Consider the following 24,791-nt stretch of genomic DNA (forward strand, 5'->3'; position numbering starts at 1 on the left):
AAAAAAAAAAAAAAAAAAAAAAGAATGAAGTGCTTTCCTATATATCAGCAGTAACTGATTAGAAATGAAAATGAAATTAGAAAATTAGAATTAGAAATGAAATTTGAAAGTAAAAAATATCCCATGCATTCAGCAACACAAAACATAAAATAATTAGGTATAAACCTTATATATGCAAGATATATAAAAAGAAAATTGCAAGATTATGAAATAAAAATGTATGTCATTAAGGGAGTTAGTAATAAACAGACATTATGTGTCTGGAAGGAAAATTCAGTATTTATAAAAGTTATCTCTCTTCCCACCAACTTGTAGAACATAAAATCTCTGCCAGAGTTTTCATGGAAATTCAAATGGAAGAGAAAATGCACAAGAATAACCAAGGGAACATTTGACACAGAAGATTAATAAATAATATACTATTAAGCTAATAAATTATTGAAACCTTATGATACATGCACAGGGCTCAACAGATTAATTGAACAGAATGGTAAATTTTATAATAGACTTAGGGATCTGTGGTACTCTTACCTGTATCTGTGGTTAAAGTAGCATCTCAAATTAGTGGGGGAAACATGGACTACTTTTCACTTTTTTTTTTTTTTTTTTGCGGTATGTGGGCCTCTCACTGTTGTGGCCTCTCCCGTTGCGGAGCACAGGCTCCGGACGCGCAGGCTCAGCGGCCATGGCCCACGGGCCCAGCCGCTCCGCGGCATGTGGGATCTTCCCGGACCGGGGCACGAACCCGTGTCCCCTGCATCGGCAGGCGGACTCTCAACCACTGCACCACCAGGGAAGCCCTGGACTACTTTTAACAACACTGTTGGAGTAATTGACTATGAATTTGGAAAAACAAAATAAGACACCTAATTCATGCCATGAAGTAAATAAAGTAGCTGTATTTAAGAGCCATTTAAAAATATATATATATAAGCATTAGGAAAAATTTAAGAAAATACATAAAAATATTTTGGGGAAGCACATATAATCTAGATACTTTTTATAAAACATTTGCAGAGAATTTTACCAAAAACTAAGAATAACTTCTAGAAGAAAGAAAAACCATTAATAAATCACAAATCACAGACTTCTGGAAAGCAACATTCATCAGGTTAGGGATTACTATATATAAATATATGAAGAGCTTCTAAAAATCAATAAGAAAAATGCAAATAATTGAAAAATGGGCAAAGGATATTAAAAGGAAGTCCACATATTAAGAACAACATATGAAAAGATGTTCAACTTGAAAGGACATGTAAATTTAAGCCATAGTACTATATTTTGTTTTGTTTCTCTGGTTTGCAAAAACTAAAAAGACTAATAACATTCACTGATTACAAGAATGTGGAAAACCAAGCATTCTTGTACGCAGCAGGTGACAGGGTAGAGAAGCTTGGTGAAGCTTCCTGGGAGTGAAGTTGCCATTCTGTTTAAATGTAGAATGCATATACGTTTTGATGAGGAAATTTCGCTTCTAGGACTTTAGCCTTTAAAAAAAGAAAGCTTTTATATGCACATAAAGCTATATGTACAAGGATGCTTATTCCAGAACATTTTATAAACAGAAATTTGAAGCAATATAACAACATGCAAACAAAAGAAGAGCGAAGAGCATTTGGCTCACCATCCAAGTGCACTAAGATTAACCCGCTGCAGCCGCTGACCAGCAGTGCACTTGGTGCTTCAGACAAAGAGATTAAGGAAATAATAGGATGAAGCACTCCCTGCTTCAGAGAGAAGAAATTAGAGACTAACAGGATGCTCTGTGCTTTGGACAGATAGGCCCTTGGATAGTTGTCTGCATTTTAGGAAGAATTTTAATGAACCCCACTTCTTGCATTTTCCCATACATAGGAAAGCACTATAATCATTAACTTGAGGTATCTGTTCTTTATGACTAGCAGTGCTCTTTTACCAAGATGTACGCTTGACTGCATGTATTCCACAATATAAATTACATGTAAACTAGGCTCCCCCTACTACTTTGGAGCAGTTTCTCAGAGCTATCTGAGAGGATGTCTCTTAGGCTATTGTCCTCAGTAAGACCCTGAATAAAACTTAACTCACAGCTCTCATGTTGGTGCATTTTTCTTTCAGTCAGCAGTTTTGGTGATCGTGAAGAGACCCAGAGCAGATTTCTCTCCTTTGCCTGACCTCTACCAGGATCTGGAGCCTTGGTGCCAGCAAGGACCCCTTGTGCCCGTCCATATCCTCAGTGAGTCAAGATGGCTGGGTAAGTCTCTCCTGGTCTCAGATCTCCTGTTTTGGTTGACATTCCTGAGTTTTATTGGGCGGTTGTTAAACTCCTTGCTATGAGGCATAGGTTTTTCTTGAATTTAGGTTCAAGAAGAGGTACTTGGGTTCCCCAGTTGAAAGACACTGGGATGACTTTGTTCAGCTGAAAGACACTGGGAAAGTTTAGACTGGGTGATTAAGTGGGCGACTAGCTTGGCATCCTTCCTTGAATTGACTACTTTAACAAGTAGCTTGTCAGAATAAAAGTAAAGATTCCCTATGAGAGCTTTCAGCTCCAAAGAGAAGGGACACAGATCCTCCAGTCCAGGTATGGCTTTCTCAGGCAACTGGGAAATTTACAAGAGTTGTTGAGTCGAGTCCTCATACTGTCCAGCAGTTCCATAGGGAAGGCCACTCATTAATTTAAAAACTCACTCATCTGGGGACACACACACACGTAAGGATTGGCCATCTAGTGCTCTGAGTGCCCACGGTGGTTTTAGACTGCAGGAGGGAGAAACCGAGACACATAAAAGAGCTGAAATGACTCTAGGGTAACATCTAGAGGAGTTAAGCTCACAAAAAGCACACCAGGCCCCCACAGTTTTCAATAGTAATTTTACCCTGACCAAACAACCCTGAAATGGAAAACAAAGCCTTCAAATCAGAAGAAAGGGGCCCTCTGATTAACACCACGGCTGTGTTTATGTACCTATGGGGCTTATACTGGCATGTACTTAACTGGGAACTGAAGAAAATCTCACCCTGAAAATGGCCAAGATGGGGCTCTTTTGACGTTCCAAAACTGGTTTTTGTGTACACAGAGAAAACCAGCTTGATAAAACATCTTTTCAAAATTCTGACCCTAAGTGAACAAAAGTCCTTTTAGGAGAGCTTACAATTAGCTCCCTGTGCCTTTGAGATATAAATGTTCTACCACATGCTCTCAGGAAACTCTTATCTAGACCATCTCCAATTCCTGAGACTGAGGAAGAAGAAAAGATAAAATAGGCTTTTTAAAAAACTCAAGGGAGTAAGCTTAACTTATTCCAACTCTTATTGTAAACTAGTGAATCAGGTATTGTAATACCTGTTTCATGACTAAGTTTTAAAATGAACATATGAGATCTCTGATTGTGACTATCTATTTGAACAGTGTGTGCATATATGTTTCTACGTTTGGATGGTATTATGAAAATTAATTTGTAAAGGAGCGCTATTTAATCGGCTTAAAGAAAATTAAGCACTCATATATAGTCTCAAGAATATAATAGAAACTAACCCAAATGTTTTTTAAGATTGTGTTATGTAGGATAAATCTTTAGTGAATAAAAGGAAGTTTTAGTTTGTTGGTTTAATTAAATAGGCTATCTTTAGAGTTAACAACATTAAATGTACTTTTATTGTACATAGGTTTACTAAACATCAAATAAGATCATGTTATCTTTGTTACAAAATTTACCAAGAGGAAAAATAACTTGGTATAATGATATTTTTGTAAGTAGATTAAAATGGAAATGGGGCAAGAGTTTTTAAGTGAGCTCTCTAAAACATACCATGTTCTATGGTATGTCTACTTAAAAATAGTTTCTCCAAATATTTAAAACTTTAGAGTTCTGCTAAATTAAATTAAATGATGGAAGTTTATTGAATATCCATATCATTTCCAAGTAAAATACTGAAACATTAATTGCTAAGTAAGTCTTAGTTTACCTACTTTTGTCTTCCTATTAGAGAAAAACTAAAGATGTTTGGGTTTATTGGACACATACCTTGTACTACTTTGAGTAAATAGATTATGTTGTGGGAAAATGTGTGTTTGCAGAGGTTATGGAATATGTTCGTAAGTCTGCCAATCAGGAAATGCTGGTGTGACAGTTTATGATTGCTTGCATCTTGGTTTTCACTAGAGACTGGGGTTTTTAAGGGTTGAGAATTTGGATTATGTAAATAAAACTACTAAAATTAATAAGGAAAGTATCTTTGTATGCAAGGAAATTTTTTAAAAGGGTATAAGGAATAGAAATGCATTTTGTTAAGGGAAAAGAAAATAATTTTGTCCTAAAGAGAGGTTAAGAGAGAAAGAGAAAGAAAAAGGGAAAGCATAAGACAAAATCTGAAATTAAAAAAGGAAGTTGCAGAAGGTTTGTGGAAAAGAAACCCCGGCAAAGAGTTTAATGTGCGGTCAGGTCAAGTTAAAATGGACTTAATTGATTGAAACAATTCTAATATTAAAAGTAAGCTAGTGCAAAACTAGAATTTTATTTTCTCTCTGTTAAGAGGACAAAGTTCTCTTGGAATATTGATCTGTTTTTGATAATAGATTGTAAAATTTTCTTTACCTTTTAAGTGATCTGTTGTAACTTTTTGTGTTTGCCTTTAAAATCTTATTGTCACTTTGGTTAAGTGAATAACTAAGTATTGTTTCTCAGAGACCTATGATCCTATTTGACCAAGTATTTTAAAACCTTTATCTTGGATAAACTTCCTCAAATAAAATTCTAAATGAATTTTTTTGACCTCTAACTAACTTTGGGATGTTTCAGAGGGCCCCTGAAATATCTCAGAGAGATATTAAACTAATGAGGCTTATTGGTATATTAAATTACATGAGAAACATTGTAAAATAAATGAAGATAAACCTTCTTAGGTTATATTGTATGGTTAAATGTTATTAATATAAATATTCTAGAAATTTTATGAAATCTCTAAAATTCAGATATGTCTTAATATAATATTATCATTCATAATCCTAATTATTATCTTGAAATATATGTCACAGAAATAACCAACTTTCTTTGTCAATTATATTTTAATCAGGTTGTTAACCATGCCATTTAAAGTCTTTTGTCATTTATAGACGATTATTGTTTTATTCTTATACTTTTGCAAAAATGCTTCATCAAGAAGATTTATATATTTTTAAATTTATTTTTAAAAAATTATTTATTTATATGTTTATTTATTTGCTTACTTGGCCATACCGCATGGCTTCCAGGATCTTAGTTCCCTGACCAGGGATCTAACCCGGGCCCTGGCGGTGAAAGCCCTGAGTCCTAACCACTGGACCACCAGGGAAATTCCCAAGAAGATTTATAGGAATGACTTTTTTTTAAACAAGCACAGGTTTCTGATAACTTTCAGATCATACTACCGAACTGGGTAAGAAATTAAAGAATGCTATTGAACACACTGATGGCTTCATAAAACTTAACAGAAGATCAAAATAAACAAAAATTAATTACATAGGACTGAATGAATTGATGAATATGGTTATAAATTTTATGAATTTTGTCTAACATATTAGTTAAAAAAAAATTTGCTTTCCAGATATAAGGAAAGCTTTCTCCTTACGCTAATTATGACTTACAGCAATTTGGTAAATTATACTTTTGTAAGCAGAATTGAAACATTTATCTTTTCTCTGTACCTGATCCTCCAGAATTAGAAACTCTTAGTGAGTATTCTTATTTTCATGGCAATATAGTTATTTGCATAAGTTCAATAAGAATCTGTTCTCCTCGTATGGACACCAAGGGGGGAAAGCAGTGGGGGGTGGGAGTGGTGGTGTGATGAATTAGGCAATTGTGATTGACATGTATACTCTGATGTGTATAAAATTGATGACTAATAAAGACCTGTTGTATAAAAAAATAAATAAAATAAAATTCAAAAATTAAAAAAAAACAAGAAACTAAGGTACAGGTTTTAGTATCACAGTCTAGAAAGGAACTTTAGTAATCATCTAGTTCTATGGTCATAATGATCATAACAATCTTGAATAGCAGTCAATATTATTCTTGAAAATCTCTAGGCATTTATATATTATATATGTTCCATCAGCCAGTTCTTGAGTTTTATCACCTAGTTGGTCAAAGGGATTCTTTCTTATGTTGAAATGAAATCCTTCTACTGGCAGAGACTATGTTGTAATTCATCTTTGTGCTTCTGCAGTCTCCTATTGTGTTAGGCAACAAGGCAGTGGCCTGTATTGTGTCTTTATTGATTGAAACAGTGCCTAAATAAATGCTTTAATTAAAAAAATAAATAAATAAAAAATGGAGTCTTTTGTAGGCAAAAAAAAAAAAAAGAATCTGTTCTCCTATAAAGATGTTAAAAAAAAAGAATCTGTTCTCCTTATAACAGGACATAGTTGGAAACATTGGCTATATTATCATGACTTTGACTGGAATGCCATATTTGAGAACATAAATAGAATCAGATATGACCAGACAGCTTTAAAGAACTAAGATGGACTTTATGGAGCCAAAAAAGCCTTTAGAAAAACAACCTGGTACCTTACTTACAGGCTTCCCAGCAACCTTACCAGATGAATAAGAAAGGTCACTTCCTGACAGGTGCAGGGATCTCAAGATATTCTGGGGAGCTTAGGAAGACAGGACTTCACTCAAATCTATAAGTATTACAGGTGAGTCTGATGACAAGTCCTTAGCATAAATTTCCTGGCCTTGAGAGGCCTTTTAAAGTTCAACCTGAGATTCCTTATGGAAAGTTCCAGCAAAGCAAATTTAAAACAGCTTATATGATCAATTGCTTTTCTTGATATACTTATGTAAATAATCAGGCCAAGTTTATTGAAACCAGACTTAGTTTGCAACCAAGTTAGCCTTAGTTTGGCTATATTTGGTGGAAATGAGGATCATTTTAGAGAGAAAAATTACGTTTCAATAATACACCTTTGTGGATATTAAGTTCTAGCGCTATTAATTCTCTTTAAGTTTTCATATATATATACCTCCTAAGACTCACTTCCTAGGTGGCTCCTTGTTGCTATGTCACATTATTGCAAAATTTAATTGAATTATTGAAAGGACATTTTAGGCTTGTTTCTGAAGTTTATCACTATAATCTCTCTTTGGATGAAGATCAGATGCCCCAAGAACTAGAACCAGGAAAATATATACTGAAAAAGATATCTTAAAGGACACTCTCCAGCCTAGGTAGAAAGGCCTTTATCAGGTACTTTTGACTAGCTCATACACAAGAAAACTAAAGGGAATTGACTCTTGGATTCATATTTCCTGCTTAAAAAGGGCCTTGCACTGGACTGGTCTACAGAGAGGATTGTTAACCTCAAACTCACCTTAAAGCAATGCTCAAACAGAGAAGAAGGGTCTCCACAGCAGGACAAGAAAAAGGTGACATCAGAAGTAGAGAGTTAGTTATCCTAAGATGCTGGAGCAGACCAATATGTTTATTTATAGTGTTTTCTTGATTTCTTGGACTTTTACATTTGAATTATGACCTTATTAATGCTATTAGCTATATTACTTGTATTCTGCTTATTTTCTTATATTACCCAATATGCAGCTGAGTCTTTGACAAAAATAATGATGGCTAAGTGACTTGAAATGATTAACCAGATATATAATTCCATATAAGATTCAGATGGACTGTAATAGTATAAACTCTAGATATGGAAATAAACAACAAGGGTGAATTTTTCCTGGATCATAACAGACTAGTAAGACAGGTGGTCCAGAGACCTTTATAGCTACCATTAGACTGGCTCAGTTTGGTCATAACACATTGAGTGGTCTATCAACGGAATCCTTGCTTGACCTAAAAGTGAACCTTCCTAGTGCAGTGGGACAAATTGGTCATGAAATGCCTCCCAAACTTTGGTTGAATTTATGACCAAAAGGGGGGAATTGCAAACAAAAGAACAGCAGTGAGCATTTCTCTCTCCATCCAAGTCTACAAAGATTAACCCACTGCAGTTGCTGACCCACAGTGCTTTTGGTGTTTCAGACAAAGATTAAGGCGATAACAGGATGGGATGAGGCACCCTGTGCTTCAGACAGAGGAAATTAAAGACAATAACAGGAGGCTCTGTGCTTTGTACAAACAGGCCCTTGAATAGTTGGATGCATTTCAGGAAGAATTTTAATGAGCCCCATTTCTTGCATCTTCCCATACATAGAAAAGTACTATAATCATCACCATGAGATGACTGTTTTCTGAGACTAGCAGTAATCTTTTACCAAGATGTTTACTGACTGCATGTATTCCATAAGAAAAATCACATATAAACTAGCCTCCCCAGGACCTCTCTGGAACAGTATCTCAGAGCTATCTGAGAGGCTGTCTCCTAGGCTACCATCCTCAGTAAGACCCTGAATAAAACTTAACTCACAACTCTCATGTTGTGCGTTTTTCTTTCAGTCAACCAGCATCTACTCTGGAGTATGATGCAGTCGTTAAATAGAATGATGTAGACCTACATGGACCGACAAGAAAAGAAATACTGTTAAACAAGAAAAAGAAAACTATGTATAAATGGTTCTGTTGTTTAAAATATTTTAAATGATATTTAAAATGATAAATGCTTATCCAAATATGTTTGCGTTTGCGTAGAAAAGGGTCTGGAAACTGCATCCTGCCTGGCTGACAGTGATGAGTCCAGAGGCTGGGGAAGGAGGGGTTCCTGATTGGTGTGTTGTTTGAAGCCCTCAGGCTGCTGCGAGGCTTGACTGAGTGAACCCGGGTGAAGCACCAATCACAGAGCCCATTACTTTTGCAAAAGGCAGGTTCTTTTTGAGGTTGAGGGTGAAGCTCAAAGTGCTGCATATTATTAAGCCACACTCTTCAATTCATTGACCTTGACTGCTAACGCATCATCTCGAAGGACTTACTGTAAATCACTTCTACCCAGCTGCGAGAGCCCCGGGTCTGGGAATGGAGGGTGTGGGACACAGAGGACTGAGTCCCCCTTGGTGTAGCTCTGAGCTCTGGTATGACAAAGTTGATTCATGGCGACATTGGAACCTCACTTTCACTGGGAAAACCCCCAGAGGGTGGGAAATTAAGATGCTGCAGGCCTCCCAGCCCTGTCAGCTTTAGTGGGGCATGTAATTAATGTGTAAGCTGTTCAACCATGTTGTATTAATTGTGTCTGTAGCCAGTGCCCAATGTGACAAGATTAGCAGAGAGCACAGTTATTTGTCAGTGAGTTGTCACAGTTTAATTGTCCTATAAATGCTTCAGAATACAGCAGAGGTTGAAGAAGGCAGGGACAGATTACCTTTGCTTACCTGAGAACCAGCCCACGGAGGCACTGAGAAAACTAAGTGCAGTTTCCAAATAGTGAATCTCAAATGAAGGTGTTTCAGCATGCATTGCTTTTCCCATCTTTGCCATGTCCTTCGTCTCACCCCTGACATCTATCTATTAATAATCATGGTAGCTACCATCAGTTGAGGGCTAACCATAGGCCAGTTTAGAAATAGCATCTCCTTTGAATTTTGGAATAAACCTGAGCCTTGGTTATTGTGTTATGCCCATTTTACAGATGATGAAACTGAAGTTTAGAAAAGTTAGGTAACTAGTCCAAGATCCTGTGGCAGATAACCCGAAAAACTGGGAATAAAGCTCAGTCCAAAACTGCGTGCATATATGTGTATGTATGTGTGTGTGGGGGGCGGTTTGCTGGAATATTCTCCCATGTGTAAAATCCTCTCCATCTTCTAGGACCTAGTTTAAGTGTGACTCTCAGAAATGTCAGACCTCTTCAGAGAAGCTGTCCCCAATATCTCTGCATCCTAAAGAAGTTAACTATTGTCTAATATCCCACAGGTTAGTAGAATTCACTCTTGCACCTCCCTCTCATCAGTTTGCTCACGCACAGGTCCAAGGTAGCCATCAGGTTGTTCAGGGACAGAAAACTCTGTGTTGTGCCCTGGAACTGGCAAGCCCAGCTGGAGACCTGTCTCTGCTTCCCCCAAGCTCTCTGATGTATGCTCCCTTCACAACCAGCCAGCCAGGGAACTTGTCTCCTTACCAGTACTAGGGGTTTACCCTGGATTTCTTTATTTGAAGCAAAATCTTCTTCCTGGAATCTTTTGCTTGCTCTTCTTTGCCCAAGCCTGGGGTCACTGCTTCTGGAAATGGATCTCTAATCTGTTTTCCTGAACTAAAGAAACTGGTAACTTCTAGCTAAATTTTCTTTTTTAAAAAAAATTTTATTGGAGTACAGTTGCTTTACAATGTTGTGTTAGTTTCTGCTGTACAGCAAAGTGAATCAGCTATACATATACATATATCCCCTCTTTTTTGGATTTCCTTCCCATTTAGGTCACCACAGAGCACTGAGTAGAGTTCCCTGTGCTATACAGTGGGTTCTTATTAGTTATCTATTTTATGCATAGTAGTGTATATATGGCAATTCCAATCTCCCAGTTTATCCCACCCCTCCTTTCTCACCTTGGTATCCATACATTTGTTCTGTATGTCTGTGTCTCTATTTCTGCTTTGCAAATAGATTCCTCTGTACCATTTTTCTAGATTCCATATATATGCATTAATATATATTTGTTTTTCTCTTTCTGACTTATTTCACTCTGTATGACAGTCTCTAGGTCCATCCTCCAGCTAAATTTTTTGAAATAAAAAACTCTGCACTTTCCATTCTTGGGTAAATGGATTAGGGAGCCATTGCGATTCCCTCTCAATCCTACTAGAAGAGAGGTATTAGGATAAAACTGACCGACTGGTTGATTACAGTGGCAAAAATAAGCAGAAACAGCTTACCTGGCCATATTGTATTGAAACCCACTCCTCACTCCTCCCTGTATACATGAATTATACCATATGACCTTTGCAGTTTCCCCCAACGAAACAGAGTCTATTTCTCCACCACTTGGCTCTGACGTCTTTTGGTTTGTTGCAAGCAGAGGCATGAAAAGCACTTGTGTAATTGGGCCTTCCTATTCTGGTGCTGCTGCCTCCACCCTGAAAACAGGCCTGGGACGGGGCACCTGAAGGATGAGGGACTTGGGGAGCAGAGTGTCCATGGTCGCCCTAGCCAGGTCATCCTAAATCACCTGACAGCCAGTCCTGGACCCTGGACATGGGGCTGAGCCACCTAGCTATTCCAGACACGGGAGAAATAAATGCTTCCCTTATCCACCAGGATGGTATTAAACCTTTTCCAAATAAAATCTGAAAAAAAAAAAACCACCCCCGATATTACAGAAAACAGCATCTGTTTTAATTTTCAAGCATTTGATTTCTTTTAATTTATTCATCTTCTCAAATCGTATTGATTTGGTAAAAATGAAGCCTGTTCATTATAAAGAATGGAAATAATACAGAAAAAGAAAGTTTTAAAACGACCTCAGATCTGCAACAGACATCTCAGCCTCAGGTGGCCCTCACCTCAGACATCTCTGTACCCATATCAACCATAAAAGGTGCAAGTATAAACAAAGAAAGACTTTTTGATAAAAATGGGATTAGTGACACCTACTATTTTCAATATAAAATTATTTTATTAAATTTTACTTTAATTTAAAAGAAGAAAATGGGGTGGTATTTAAATGAAGGAAACTGCCTATCTTCAAATAAATGTTGCCTTGGCACAAAAGATATTATTTTGTAAAAGTGCCCTCTAAGATCAAGAACAAGGATGTGAAAAACATTAAGAGGTTGGCTTCTTTATGTTTTTAATTTCATGTTTCAATTTCGGAAAATTTTAATTATGCTCTATTATAAAAGATGAGGAAATCAGCATCCTTATACTTTCACATTTCCTGTGATTTTTGTTGGTGATATTTGCAAGGTTAGTAGCATTTGTATTCTATTATGTAACAATTATTCCCACCATTGTTTAGCCTTTTTCTGTATTTGAGTGGATTTGATACTTTGGAGCCCTTTCCCTAATAGCTTTCCCTCTCCTGGCTGAGTTTCTATTTGGTTTATTTGCTTGCTGGGCTGGATTTCATCATTGAGCAGTTCCAAGGTCTCATAGATGCTGGATTCTTAAATTCTTGAAGGTCAAGAATCGTCTGTGGACTTTGTAATCAAAAGGAAACTTGGGTGGGTAAACAATGTTTCCTTTCCCTCAGAACTCTTCAGTCCATACTCCATGTCCTCTGTTTTTTGTTTTTTTTTCTTTTACCTGGTTGTTAAAAATTGTGTGGTAAGGTATACATAATATAAAATGTACTTTTTAACTGTTTGTCCTCTGATTTTAAGTGTTGCCCAGGTCTACCTGTCCTTTCTCTGTTCATGTTAGTGGGCTTTTTTTTTAATGTCTCATGAAAAGAGCCTACTTTTTGGTAGGTTTGCCTGTGACTATGATTCCTGGAAGCCAGCTTGGCTGGGTATAATAATCTTGGGTAATGTGTTCTTGCTCTCAGAATTTTCTCTCCATGCATTTTCTTTTTTAACTCTGGATGCTGCTGTGGGGCAGCCTGAGACCTGTCTGCATGGTCTAGTTCATCCCTGGCCAGCTCTCTCCCTTGCTTTCTATGCCTGAATGCGTGAAGTAAGCCTTTGTACTTAGTATTTATTAACTTAACCAGGAACTATTTCACTGGCATTCATTCTGCATTAAATTTTCCTGGAGCATAGAGTTTACCTTTTAGATTGGTTTCAGTCCATGTTCCCTTGTTCATGAAAATTTTCTTCTTTACATATTTAAAAAGACATTCTGGGCTTCTCTGGTGGTGCAGTGGTTGAGAGTCCGCCTGCCGATGCAGGGGACACAGGTTTGTGCCCCAGTCCAGGAGGATCCCACATGCCGTGGAGCGGCTGGGCCCGTGAGCCATGGCCGCTGAGCCTGCGCGTCCGGAGCCTGTGCTCCACAACGGGAGAGGCCACAACAGTGAGAGGCCCGCGTACTGGAAAAAAAAAAACAGTGGGGGGCCCGCGTTATCCCAAAAAAAAAAAAAAAAAGACATTCTATCCCCTTTTGTAAGGTTTCCAGTTCAGGGACACCAATTAGTCATATCTGGCTGTCCCTTGCCTGTCCTTCATTTCTATTGTTTTTTCCATGATTGTTTTAATCTCTAGGTCTTTTCTTGGGCTTTCATAGCTGTCACCTCAAACCTGTCTTCTTCTATGTCAGTAACTGATTACCTATCTTGTTCCTTGCTGTTTTTGTTAATTTACTAGTTCTGTTAATAATGTTCTTTGGTGCTAAATTAAAAAAAAAAAACACAACTCTTTTAAACCTATTCTCTGCATTTTAATCTCATCTTTTAACTCATTCATATTTTTGTATAGATTTTCTCTGATGTGAAGGACTCATGGAAATACTTTTGCCTTCAGGTTATATTCTCACTCAGACTGCTTTCTTCATCAGTCTTTTGCAGGCTGTGTGCTATCTTCTTTCCATAATTTCCCCTGAAACATGTTCATCTAGTTACTCTGTCATTTCTGTCTGTCTGCCTTGTCCTTAACCTACATTTGCTCTAATATCATTGGTCAAATTTTCCTTGACAGCTATTCTACCTTCTCTGATATTATTGTCTTCCTTGCAGAGTCTCAGTTCCAAGGCTGAATTGTGTTTCATACACTTTTTCACCCTATTCCCTTGGTGGAATATTCAGTGGGGAGCCCTCAGTGACAGGGAACCCTGGAGTGCTTCCCTCTCTCTGAGAGCCAGAAAGAAACCAGGTGAGCCCCCTCCCCTCCCCTCCCCTCCCCTTTCCCTTCCCTAGGGTTGATCTTAATATCTTTATAATCACCTTCTCTCCAAATGTGGGGGCTTTGAATTCTTGAAATTTTCTTTAACTTCTTTGTCCAGTGTGCCTCTGGCTGTGGGGAAGAGGGCCTTGCTGAGCATTTTAACTCTAAATTTTAACTTGGCTTTCCTTTTTCAAGCCGTGGAATGAAGTACTCTTTCCCTTGTTTGTAAGCAGTTGGTAAGGATTTTGCTAACTTTTGCCCTTCTGTTGGAAGGAAGAAGATCTGTGGTGTGGCTTCACTCTCCCATCCTTATCCCATTTATTTGACATCGAAGCCTGCAGCAGTCAGAACTGGGCCACACACAGTGTATATTTGGAAGCACCTGACGTCCTTCCAGGACTGCATCCTCCTCCATTAATATATCAGTTGGATCCATGCTCCCTACACCGGTGAGGATGTGGGTTTTTTTTTTCTGCAAGATCAGAGACCCAGCGTCTTCATTTTGCACTTTATAAAACCGCAGTTAGGAAACTAAATTCCACATGAGGAGGAAAGATGTTAAGATCGCTTCTGATCACATGAGAATGCAGCAGACGTTCAGCATGAGAGAAAACTGGAAGGAGGAGGCTGGGCTCAAGCCTCATTCAGCACAGATCCAAAGCAGCAGCAGCCACAGGTCTGGGCCAGAGGAGAGATGGGTTGTCAGGCCCCAAACAGAACCCAAGTCCTGTGTGGGTGAGTGGTGAAGGGTACCATCTGCTTATAAAGTGTACGTTTTGTGATCCGTACAAGTTGCTAAATTTAAGAAAAATGACTGCAGCAGTGAAGCAGAAATTCACTATAAGTATTAATAGGCAGCGGTTGTTGTTACTATCTTGTTCTCCTTTGTACTGACACTCTGCCCCTCCCTTCTCCCAAAAGTGTGCCTAGAAAGGTACGGGATGCTGCAGAACATCCCAGGGCAGAATTCAGGCCCCACCGCTGGCCTGAACTTTACCTGTACACAGGGCAAGTCCTAAAAGAATAAGAGACCTACGTGAAACAGGAAAGAAGTAATAGCAACATCAACAATGGCACCACGATAACCCACCTCAATGAGCGATTGTCCACCAGGAGTCAGGAACCATGTTATGTGTTTTACAGACTTTGTTTCATATAAGTCTACCCAATGATACAGACAGAACATGGAAGAAAAAAAAGGCTACATGTACAAAATCATACAACTAGAAAATGCCAGACTTAGAATTTTTCCCAAAGTATTTTGCTGAAACACAAATATATTGACTTTTCATTTGACCTTCAAAAGATATGAAAGGGACCAAGAACCTTTTGAGAGGACCCAAATCTACCCCCACTACTGGATAAATATAGAATCCCCCAAACCCTCTAAGAGTGAATAAATGGACAAAATCACTGGTTAGAAAAAATGCCATCATTCAAAATATGTTTCAGTTTGAAGAGTTAAAGAAAATGTTCCGGGATGCCAAGACATTATCTCCTCCCCCAAACAAACAAAAAGTAGGAGAACATGCCAGAAATCTCAAGTTGAGAGACTACTGCCCTCTGAAAATGCAACTGTTTTCAGATGGAAATACAATGAACTTATTTGAAAATACATTGTAGACAGTGAATAATAGATTAGATATGGAAAACAAAACCAGGCCCGTGAATTAGAAGACAAATTACTAAAATTCTACCAAAACTAAGGGAGAAGCCGATGATGATGCAGATGAAGAGACAGGATAGAGTCCCATGGGGTACCCTCAGGACATTCAGACTGTGTTAACAGAGAACTAATGAAACATTTTCCCTGAACTGAATAAAGACATCAATGCTGAGATCAAAATACATCACCAAGGGCCAAACAAAATCAACTGAAAGAGATCCACACAGAGGTATAATTTAATGCAATAGATCAAGCTGGGGAAAGAGTGCCTACAAAGGGAAGACACAGTGGTGATATTAAAATGCACCAAGGTGGTTCCTGATGCCTGCTTGGGAAGTGTTTGCATCCATCAGAATCATGCAGCACACTTGCTAAATATTTAGGGCTTTGCCCCAGACTTACTGAAGCAGATTTGCCAAGGGTTGGTTGCGGGAATCTCCATTCTTCACAAGCTCCCCAGGAAATTCTGAGATTCCCCTGGGCTTGGAAACCATAGCTGGATGGATGCCAAGAGACAGGGGGCACAGAAACTTGTTGCTTACCAATCAGTATCCACTAACCAATGGCTTCTTATACAATAACAAAAAACAGTTAAGAAATAAAGTGGGAAATAGTGTCCATTCAGGAAAAAAATAAATCCCAGGAATGATGTCAACCTGAAATGTGCAAAACCTGTGTGATCAAACTGTAATAGAGAAGAACAAAACTGACTCCATATTAGATATGTTCCTTTTGCTTTAACCTTTGTGTTTTATTGCCTGTGCTTAGTCACGCTGGCTCTGCACCTTTTATAAAAAGAATGTTGCCTACAGCCTGAAATATACAGGATAGCCCATTCTCAAGGCTCTGACCTTTAAGAGTCCATTCATATAAAGGTAAAAAGTTGCAGAACAGAGGATAATATTTGTCTTGTTGGAGATTTACAGGAACATTGTGACCTGACCTGCACGGACAGCTGCAAGAACAAAGGATTCCAACACCAAGAAGTTTGCAACAACTAACCACAACCCTCCCTCACCCGGCTTTTAAAAGAGCTTTGCTGAAACCCTTCAGGGAGTTCAGGGTTTTTTTTTGGGCACGAGCCACCCGTTTCCTTGCATGGCCCTGCAATAAACCTTTCTCTGCTCCAAACTCTGATGTTTCCGTTTGTTTGGCACACGAAATTCTTGCGTTCGGTAACAAAACCAGAGGTGCATAAATGCCTGCTAACAGCAGCCCAGAGTGAGATTCTGGTTGGCAAAACTTAAACTTGTTTTTCAAATGGGATAGAAGAATTAACCATGTTAATATGTAAATATCTTGTCCAGACATGTAAGCATTCATGCCAAAAGTGTTACTAATCCCTTGTGTGTCAGCAAGAGGAAGTTTTGCAAGAGGGACAAGGGACAGATGTATTTCAAGCCTGAGGTAGAAGGAAGCTCTGAGTCCCTGACTGGGCTCATAAGGACCAATGGGACAAGCACAGGACAGAAAGGTCATGTCCTAAATTTCAGTCCTTACTCTCCAATAATCAGGTGTGAGATCTTTTGGAAAAAACTTGGCTATCTCTCCCTTGTTGTTGGGCTTTTTAAAAAGTGGATCATTTTTCTAATTACATAGTCAATACACTCAAACTAAAAACAAACAAATACTCTTGAAAAACACAAAACATCACCATATGCCCACCAGTCCTATTTAATGTTGTGTGTGTTTCCTTGGTCACTTCTAGAGCCACGGGTGTGTGGAACCTGCAGAGTTGGTGTTTGACAGCTGTCCTTTACACTTGGCATTGGTCTGTGAACCTCTCCATGTCAACAGCCTTCCGCTGCAACGAGGATTGTATTGGCTGTATTCATGATTGCCGTGTCATTTATCTCCTTTCTTAGTTTTGGATATTTAGACTGTTTTCATTTCTTTAGTATCAAAAATAACTCGCAATGAATGTTTTTGAGCTTTGAAAGTTGCCAATTTTCTAATTTTTTCTTTTTATGGGAAGTACCTAGGAGCTGAATTGCTAAGTCACAGCATAAGCTCATCTTTAATAATATAATAATAAATGTGTGCTACACGACTACAGGAATGGATGGGCAGGCCTCCTCACCTCTTCTTGCCTTGGCTTCTTCGTTTGTAGAGTGAGGGTCCATGACCTGAGCCTCCCCTTCAGAACTTCTTGATCACAGTCACTCATTCGGTCAACAGGTGGCAACACTGTGGTCCTTATTGGCCGAGGTCCTGGATCCCTAGAGTTGATGCTTAGGACTGCTGACCAGAAGGAAGGCCCACTCCAATGGGAAGAGGAACAAGGAGAGAGACAAACTCCTGTGCTAGGGAGGGGGTCCTAGCTTTGGGAGGCTACAAACTGCTTCTACTCTGAGTGAGCCTTGAAGGCGAGGACACTCTCTGAGGGTAGACCTGTCCCAGCAGGAGGCATGCTCCAGCTGAAGGGGTCAGGCAGGATGCTCAAGGCCAGCCTGGTCCAGACCCTGGGGGACATTGGGTGGAGGAGGGGGAAATGAATCCTTGTCAGGTCTCCCTGTGAGTGAATCCTAAACAGCTTTCCAGTCCCTCCAAGTCTCCCCAGACCACCCAACGACTGTGCTGAGGGCCACTAGAACGGCCTTGTTGCAGGGCCTGTGCACCCCTCTCTCCAGGACCTCAAAACTCATGGTCAAACCCCTCTGGAAAGGTGTGGGGGCCTGGCGCTCTCTCCTGCCACCCCATAGATTTCTCCTGCTTCCCTGACCCAAGTCCTCACTCTTACGTTGCTAGTCAACCTCTCAAGCCTGGGCCAAGCCGGGGTTAGGGTTAGGGTGAGGGTGAGGGTTAGAGTGAAGGCAGCAGAGCTCCTCTGTAAATCAACAGAGGGAAGGGGATGCTGCCTCAGGAGGCTTTGAGGTGAGGCACAACCCCAGTGTTCCTGAACCCCCATTTCTCAGGGCAGAGCTTCTCTGGAGGTGTGGCCATCAGTGGACCCCACTAGGGAGATGCTTAGCAGAGCCTGGAGAGCGCAGAGGATGAGGCAGGCACTTCCCAAGGGTGCAGGCGCCCAGGAGAGGGGAGGACGCCAGGCTATTCAGGTAAATGAAGGAAAATAGCACCCTGCGGAGTCTGTGAAAATGAATAAAGAAACCCTCATTTAAAGTGGAGTGGGGAAGCCCTGAAGCAGGGAGGTCTCACACAGACATCAGCAGCAGATCACAGACCCCATCGGAAGAAAGGTTTCCCCCGACCCAGAAACCACAAGCGGCCCACCACCTCCGCAGTTCCCTCCTTTCCTCTGTAAAGCAAGCCCCTCTCCTCTGCTCTCTGGACTTGCCTATCGTTCACCATAGTTTCCTTGTCCTAAATTGCAATTCTCTGCTATTCCTGAATAAACTAATTTTGCTGGTAAAATAGCTGCCCCCCCCCTTTTTTTTTTAAGGCCAACAAGTCTAAGGTGGGAACTGTGTGGAAAGGGTTCAGTGAAAGGCAAGAGAAAGAGGGGACAGTGGGCTTGAACCATCCTGGAAAGGAGGGACATGGCAGGACACAGGGAGGGGAGACAACACACAGTGTGCTCCCTGGGACCCCGCCCCACCCAGGGCAGGGACGGGCTGACAAGGGGGAAGAGGCCACAGGGCTGGTGAGGGGGTCTCCAGAAATCAGTGCTGACCATAGCACAGGGCCCCCTGAGTTCCTGCCCAGTGGGTCAGCTGTTGGGAGGGTGAGTAGGATGGCAGGACAGACTGGATTCTGGGAGTTTTCCTTTCAAATGTTGACAGAGCCAGACGGGAAGAGGTCCCACCTCAGCGTGGGACATTCCATACCTTCTTCTCCAGCCAGGATCTCCCAGGCATGACAAGTGCACAGCTTTCTCCTCGGCCTTCGAAATCACCTGGTGACCTACAAAAACACAAAGATGTCTTCCTCTAGAAGATGTTCAAATATAGTCCACGAGTTTCTATCCAGTTCTCATGGGCCTCAGACTCTCCAGAGCCCCTGGCTTCCACAGCCTGTCTGTGCTCCATGGTTTGATAATATAGGGTCTATCCCCCTGACCCCCTTCAGGTCCTAGAGGCCTCCCACATCTAAGACAGTCACTTTGCAAATATGCTCAGTCCTGGAAGGTGAGACATCTTTTCTCCATAGGAGCTTTTAGCAAGGGATCCAAGACAGCATTCTACCCATCTGCCACAGGATTCCTCAGGCAGGCAGCAGCGAAGCCACCAAACATACCAGGAGAAATGCTCTAGTGCAGGGACTTTTCAAGTGCTTTGTCATAAGTTCAGAACGATAGTACTCCAGCACCAAGGAGAGAAATATGGCAACCTAAAATCCCCTGTTGCACGCTGTATTTCCATTCTTACTGTGGCAAAGAGGCAGAGCAATGAACCTGACACAAAGGAGTTAAACCAGGCACACCTGCACACCCCACACCCCTGTGTCAGTTCCCTGGCACCTGAACAAGTGTCAACAGTTTCACCCGTGCCAACTTTTCCCTGTCCTTTCCCAAGACATGGAATGCAGACATTCACAGGCACAGCTGGATCTCAGTTGCTGTGATAGACTATTCCTCTGTGAGGGGGCAGGTGGCTCAGCCCACTCGTGCTGCAGGAAAATGCTCTCCACTAATGAGCCTGCTAAGATGGAAGCACTGATTTATGCATGTGTGCATGCCTGAGGGCCTAATGCAGTCAAGGTCCCGCGACTACACGCAAGCCCTTGGTCTGCCAGCCCCTTGAGGCTCTGGGGGGCAGTGAGGTCCTCCTCTGCTCCCCCGAGACCCAGCCTCTCCTCTCTGAAAATACACATGCACGTGCCTTTGTTCCTGCTCCCTCAGCAGCCTTAGTCATTCATTCATTCATTCACTCACTCAACACACACTAACTGCAAGTCAAAAGCTTCAGCCAAGGTTCTACACACTGGGGATACAGTAGAGAGAGAAACAGACAAAAATCTCTGCCTTCTCTTCTACTGTGGAAACACAAATAATAAAGATCAGTAAGTGAGAAGTATTTTGTCTTTTCATCATGGTAAGTCCAAAGGAGATAATCTACCAGAGAAATGGAAAAGTGACATTTTCATCCTCTTGCCTTCCTTATCTGTCTCCAAACCCAGCCCATCCTTCACACTAGGCCACCCCCATCCTCACCCCACAGCTTTCCTGAGTGCTTTCCTAATCCTAACCCTAATCCTAACCCTCACCTTAACCCTAACCGTAACCCTCACTCTCTGAAGACTTTCTGAACTTGTTGTTTAGGGTTTCACATGTACCCAGTTAGGTCAGAAGATCTCACCCTCTCAAGGACTACAGCCTGCATTGATCAGGAACACCCACAAAGGCTCAAACGGTGCTGTGCCCACTGGACTCAGGGGAGGCTCACGGATGACTGTGTGAAAACCAGTGTGGATCTGTGTACAGGTCCTGGGGGTCTTGCCTCTGGGGGATGCTTGGGTGCTCCATGCCATGCATGGAGGAGCCTAGAAAGAAGTACATGGAGACTATCCACAGTATCAGAAACTCGGAGAGGTTAAGATGGATGAGCCCATGGTAACAGAACTATTGAGTAGAAGATCTGAGAGTTGAAGGCCAGCATGTCTGAACTCATTCTTTGAGGCTAGAAAAATGAAGTTAGTCAGCCGTGAAACCAAATTACCTATCTGACAATTTTGTCTAGATCCAGCTCTGTTCTAGTAGAACCTGAGCAAATGTAACATACTAAAACCAGTAACAATCACTGCAAGATTTATAATAGAGCTAATAACTGAATAACAACAACATCAAAAAAGAGGCAGAAAAAGGGGCAAGAAGGATCATGCTGAAGATGGTTGGGTATATTGAGATTTGGCACTGAGCTCCAGTTATGCTGAAATGGAGAGCTGGGAGGAGGAATGGCAATTAGACGTATTCTTTCTCACTCCCTGGGGTAGAATTGGGCCCATTAATGACACTTAAGAAGACATTCTTTTTGGACCTCTGCTACAGGATGGAATGATTGTTAGGAGGCTGGCAGCGCCATGTGTTGAATGCAGAGAGAGAAAGGAGAGATTTCCAATTTACACTGTGGGGTGTGATGAGAACTCAGTGCGTAAAAGCTACAATCTTTCCGAAACAAATTTTGATGACGCATGTGAAAAGCTTTAAAAAGCTCCTATCTTTTGGCTCAGCAATTACTTTAGCAGGAATTTATCCTTAAACTAATTAATAATCTGGACAAATATAAAGGTGCTTCTTGACACAACGTGTAGAATAGGGAAAAATGGAAATAAACTAACTTTCCATTGTCCAGGGGATGGTGAGACACAACACAAGAAACATATTATGAAGACATGGAAATTATGTGTATAAAGAGTTTTTAATCATGGGGAAATCCTTACAATATAATGTGATGTGAAAAGAAGAGCAGAAAACATAATTGGATCACCCCCTCAGTGAAGACTTCCCTGACCACCCAGACTAGGAATTGTTCTCTACTCTACACTTCTGCCTATTAGGACCCATCACAACTTTAATTCTATTTAATTAATTATGTGCACAATCATGTTTCTAAAGTCTTTTTTGCATTAGGATGAAAGCCTCAGGAGGATAGTTATCAAGTCTGTTGTATTTGGTCAAGAACCAAGAGCTAAGAACAGTGCTGGGCACATGGCAGCCACTCAATAAGTACATACGGAATCACATGGAATCATGTAATATGTGACACTTTGTGCCTGGCTTCTCTCACTTAGTATATTTTCATGGTTCCTTCATGTTATAGCAGATATTAATATTTCACTTCTTATTACTGAATAATATTCCATTGTATGGATATACCACATTTTATTTATCCATTAATCAGTTGATGGAAATTTAGGTTGTTTCTACTTTTTGGCTATTATGAATAATGCTTTTATGAACATTTGTGTACAAGTTTTGTATGGACATATGTTTTCATTTCTCTTGAACATATGTCTAGGAGTAAAATTGCTGAGTTAAAAGGTAACTCTATGTTTAACAGTTTTAGGAATTGCCAAAACTGTTTTCCAAAGTGGCTTCACCATTTTACATTCCCACCATCACTGTGTGAAGTTTCCAATTTCTTTGCATCCTCACCAACACTTGCTATTGTCAGTCTTTTTTATTTTAGCCACCTAGTTGGTATGAAGTGATATCTCACTGTGATTTTGATTTACATATGCATAATAAATAATGATGTTTAACAATTTTCATGTGATTTTTGGTCATTTGTGTATCGTTTTTAGGTAAATATTCACTTAAATATTTTTCCTATTTTTAGTTGGATTATTTATCCTTCCATTGTTGAGTTGTAAGAATTCTGTACATATTCTGCTTACAAGTTCCTTATCAGATACATGATTTGCAAATATTTTCTATCATTCTATGGGTTGCCCTTTTCTTTTTCATTCTTTGAAGCTCAAAACTTTAAAATTTTGGTGAAGTCCAATGTACTTATGTTTCCTTTTTTGCTGTGCTGTTGGTGTTGCATCGCCTAGTCTAAGGTAAACAATATTTACTCCTGTGTTTTCTTCTAAAAAGTTGTATAGTTTTAGCTCTTACCTTTTAGGTCTGTGATCCAGTTTATTGAGGTATAGTTGATTTACAATACTATATAAGTTTCAAGTGTATAACATATTGATTCATGATTTTTAAAAGTTAAACTTATTATTATAATTATATAATTATAATTATTATAAAATATTGGCTATGTTCCCTGTGCTGTACAGTATGTCCTTGTAGCTTATTTTTTTTATACATAGTAGTTTGTACCTTTTCATCACCATCTCTAGCTTCCCTTTCCCTGCTGGTAACCACTAGTTTGTTCTCTATATCTGTGAGTCTGTTCCTTTTTTGTTGTATTCACTAGTTTGTTTTATTTTTTAGATTCCACATATAAGTGATATCATACAGTACTTGTCTTTCTCTCTCTGCTTATTTCACTAAGCATAATACCCTCCAAGTCCATCTAAGTTGTTGAAAATGGCAAAATTTCATTTTTTTTTTATAGCTGAGTAGGAGTCCATTGTATATGTACGCCACATGTTCTTTATGCATTCATGTATTGATAGGCAGTTAGGTTGCTTCCATATCTTGGCTATTATAAAGAGTGCTGCTATAAACATTGGGGTGTATGTATCTTTTGAAATTAGTGGGTTTTTTCTTTTTTTGATATCTACCCGGGAGTGGACTCGCTGGATCAAATGGTAGTTTTATTTTTAGTTTTTTGAGAAATCTCCACACTGTTTTCCATGGTGGCTGCACCAATTTACATTTCTACCAGCAGTGTACAAGTGTCCCCTTTTCTCCACATCATTGCCAACATTTGTTATTTGTGATCTTTTTATGATGACCATTTTGACAGGTGTGAGGTGATATTTCATTGTGGTTTTGATTTGCATTTCTCTGATGATTAATGATGTTGAACATCTTTTCATGTGCCTGTAGGCCATCTGTATGTCTTCTTTGGAAAACTGTCTATTCAAGTCTTCTGCCCATTTTTTAAATTGAGTTGTTGTACCCATTTTTAAAATCCGGTTATTTGTTTTTTTGATGCTGAGTGGTGTGAGTCATATCATTTGCATATACTTTCTCCCATTCAGTAAGTTGTCTTTTCATTTCGTCAATGGTTTCCTTTGCTGTGCAAATGCTTTTAAGTTTAATTAGATCTCATTTGTTTATTTTTGCTTTTTTTTCCTTTGCCTTAGGACACAGATACAAAAAATATATTGCTACAGTTTATGTCAATGAGTCTTCTGCCTTTGTTTACTTCTAGGAGGTTTATGGTTTCAGGTCTTACATTTAGGTCTTTAATCCATTTTGCGTTTATTTTTGTATATGTGTGAGGCAATGGTCTAGTCTCATTGTTGTACATGTATCTGTTCAGTTTTTCCAGCACCACTTATTGAAGGACTGTATTTACTCCCTTGTATATTCTTGCCTCCTTTGTTGTAGATTAATTGACCATAAGTTTGTGGGTTTATTTCTCATCAGTAAAGGCAAATACACAGGATGATCTAGTTTTGAGTTAATTTTTGCTTATGGTATGAGGATATCCAGTTGTCCCAGCATTGTTGATTGAAGAAAATATTCTTTTTCCATTGAATGGTCTCGGAACCCTTGGCAAAATCAATTGACTGTAAATGTAAGGGTTAATTTCTGGACTCCCAGTTTGATTCCATTAACCTATATGTTCATTCTTATTCCAGTACTATGCTGTCCTGAATATTGTAGCTCTGTAGTGAGTTTTGAAATTAGGAAACATGAGTTATCCAGCCATGTCCTTCTTCAAGATTGTCTTAGTTATTCTGAGTCCCTTCCATGTCCACACAAATTTAGGATCAGCTTGTAAATTCCTGCAAAAAATTCGACATGGGAGTTTGATAAGAGTGCATTGAATCTGCAGATTGGTTTGAAGAGCATTGCCATCTCAATAATATTAAGTCTTTCAATCCGTGAACGCGGGATGCCTTTCCATTTATTAAGATTTCATTTAATTAC

The 24,791-nt window shown here is 39.6% G+C and overlaps 1 long non-coding RNA gene across 2 annotated transcripts in view; it reads left to right on the top strand.

Moving 5' to 3' along the window:
* The window catches only part of LOC114487181 (uncharacterized), a 91,128-nt gene extending 76,148 nt beyond the window's left edge, over positions 1-14,980 (top strand). The window contains exons 2-3 of one of the 2 annotated variants that reach the window (XR_008615370.1): positions 2,101-2,236; positions 13,945-14,980. This is a non-coding gene — a long non-coding RNA (uncharacterized lncRNA). Of the gene's footprint in view, positions 1-2,100; positions 2,237-13,523; positions 13,601-13,944 lie in introns of those variants that run through there. The other variant, XR_003681996.2, reaches the window with a different exon arrangement.
* Positions 14,981-24,791: the final 9,811 nt, after the last annotated feature.

This window comes from Physeter macrocephalus, chromosome 2 (assembly GCF_002837175.3).
Source record: "Physeter macrocephalus isolate SW-GA chromosome 2, ASM283717v5, whole genome shotgun sequence".
NCBI lineage: Eukaryota > Metazoa > Chordata > Mammalia > Artiodactyla > Physeteridae > Physeter > Physeter macrocephalus.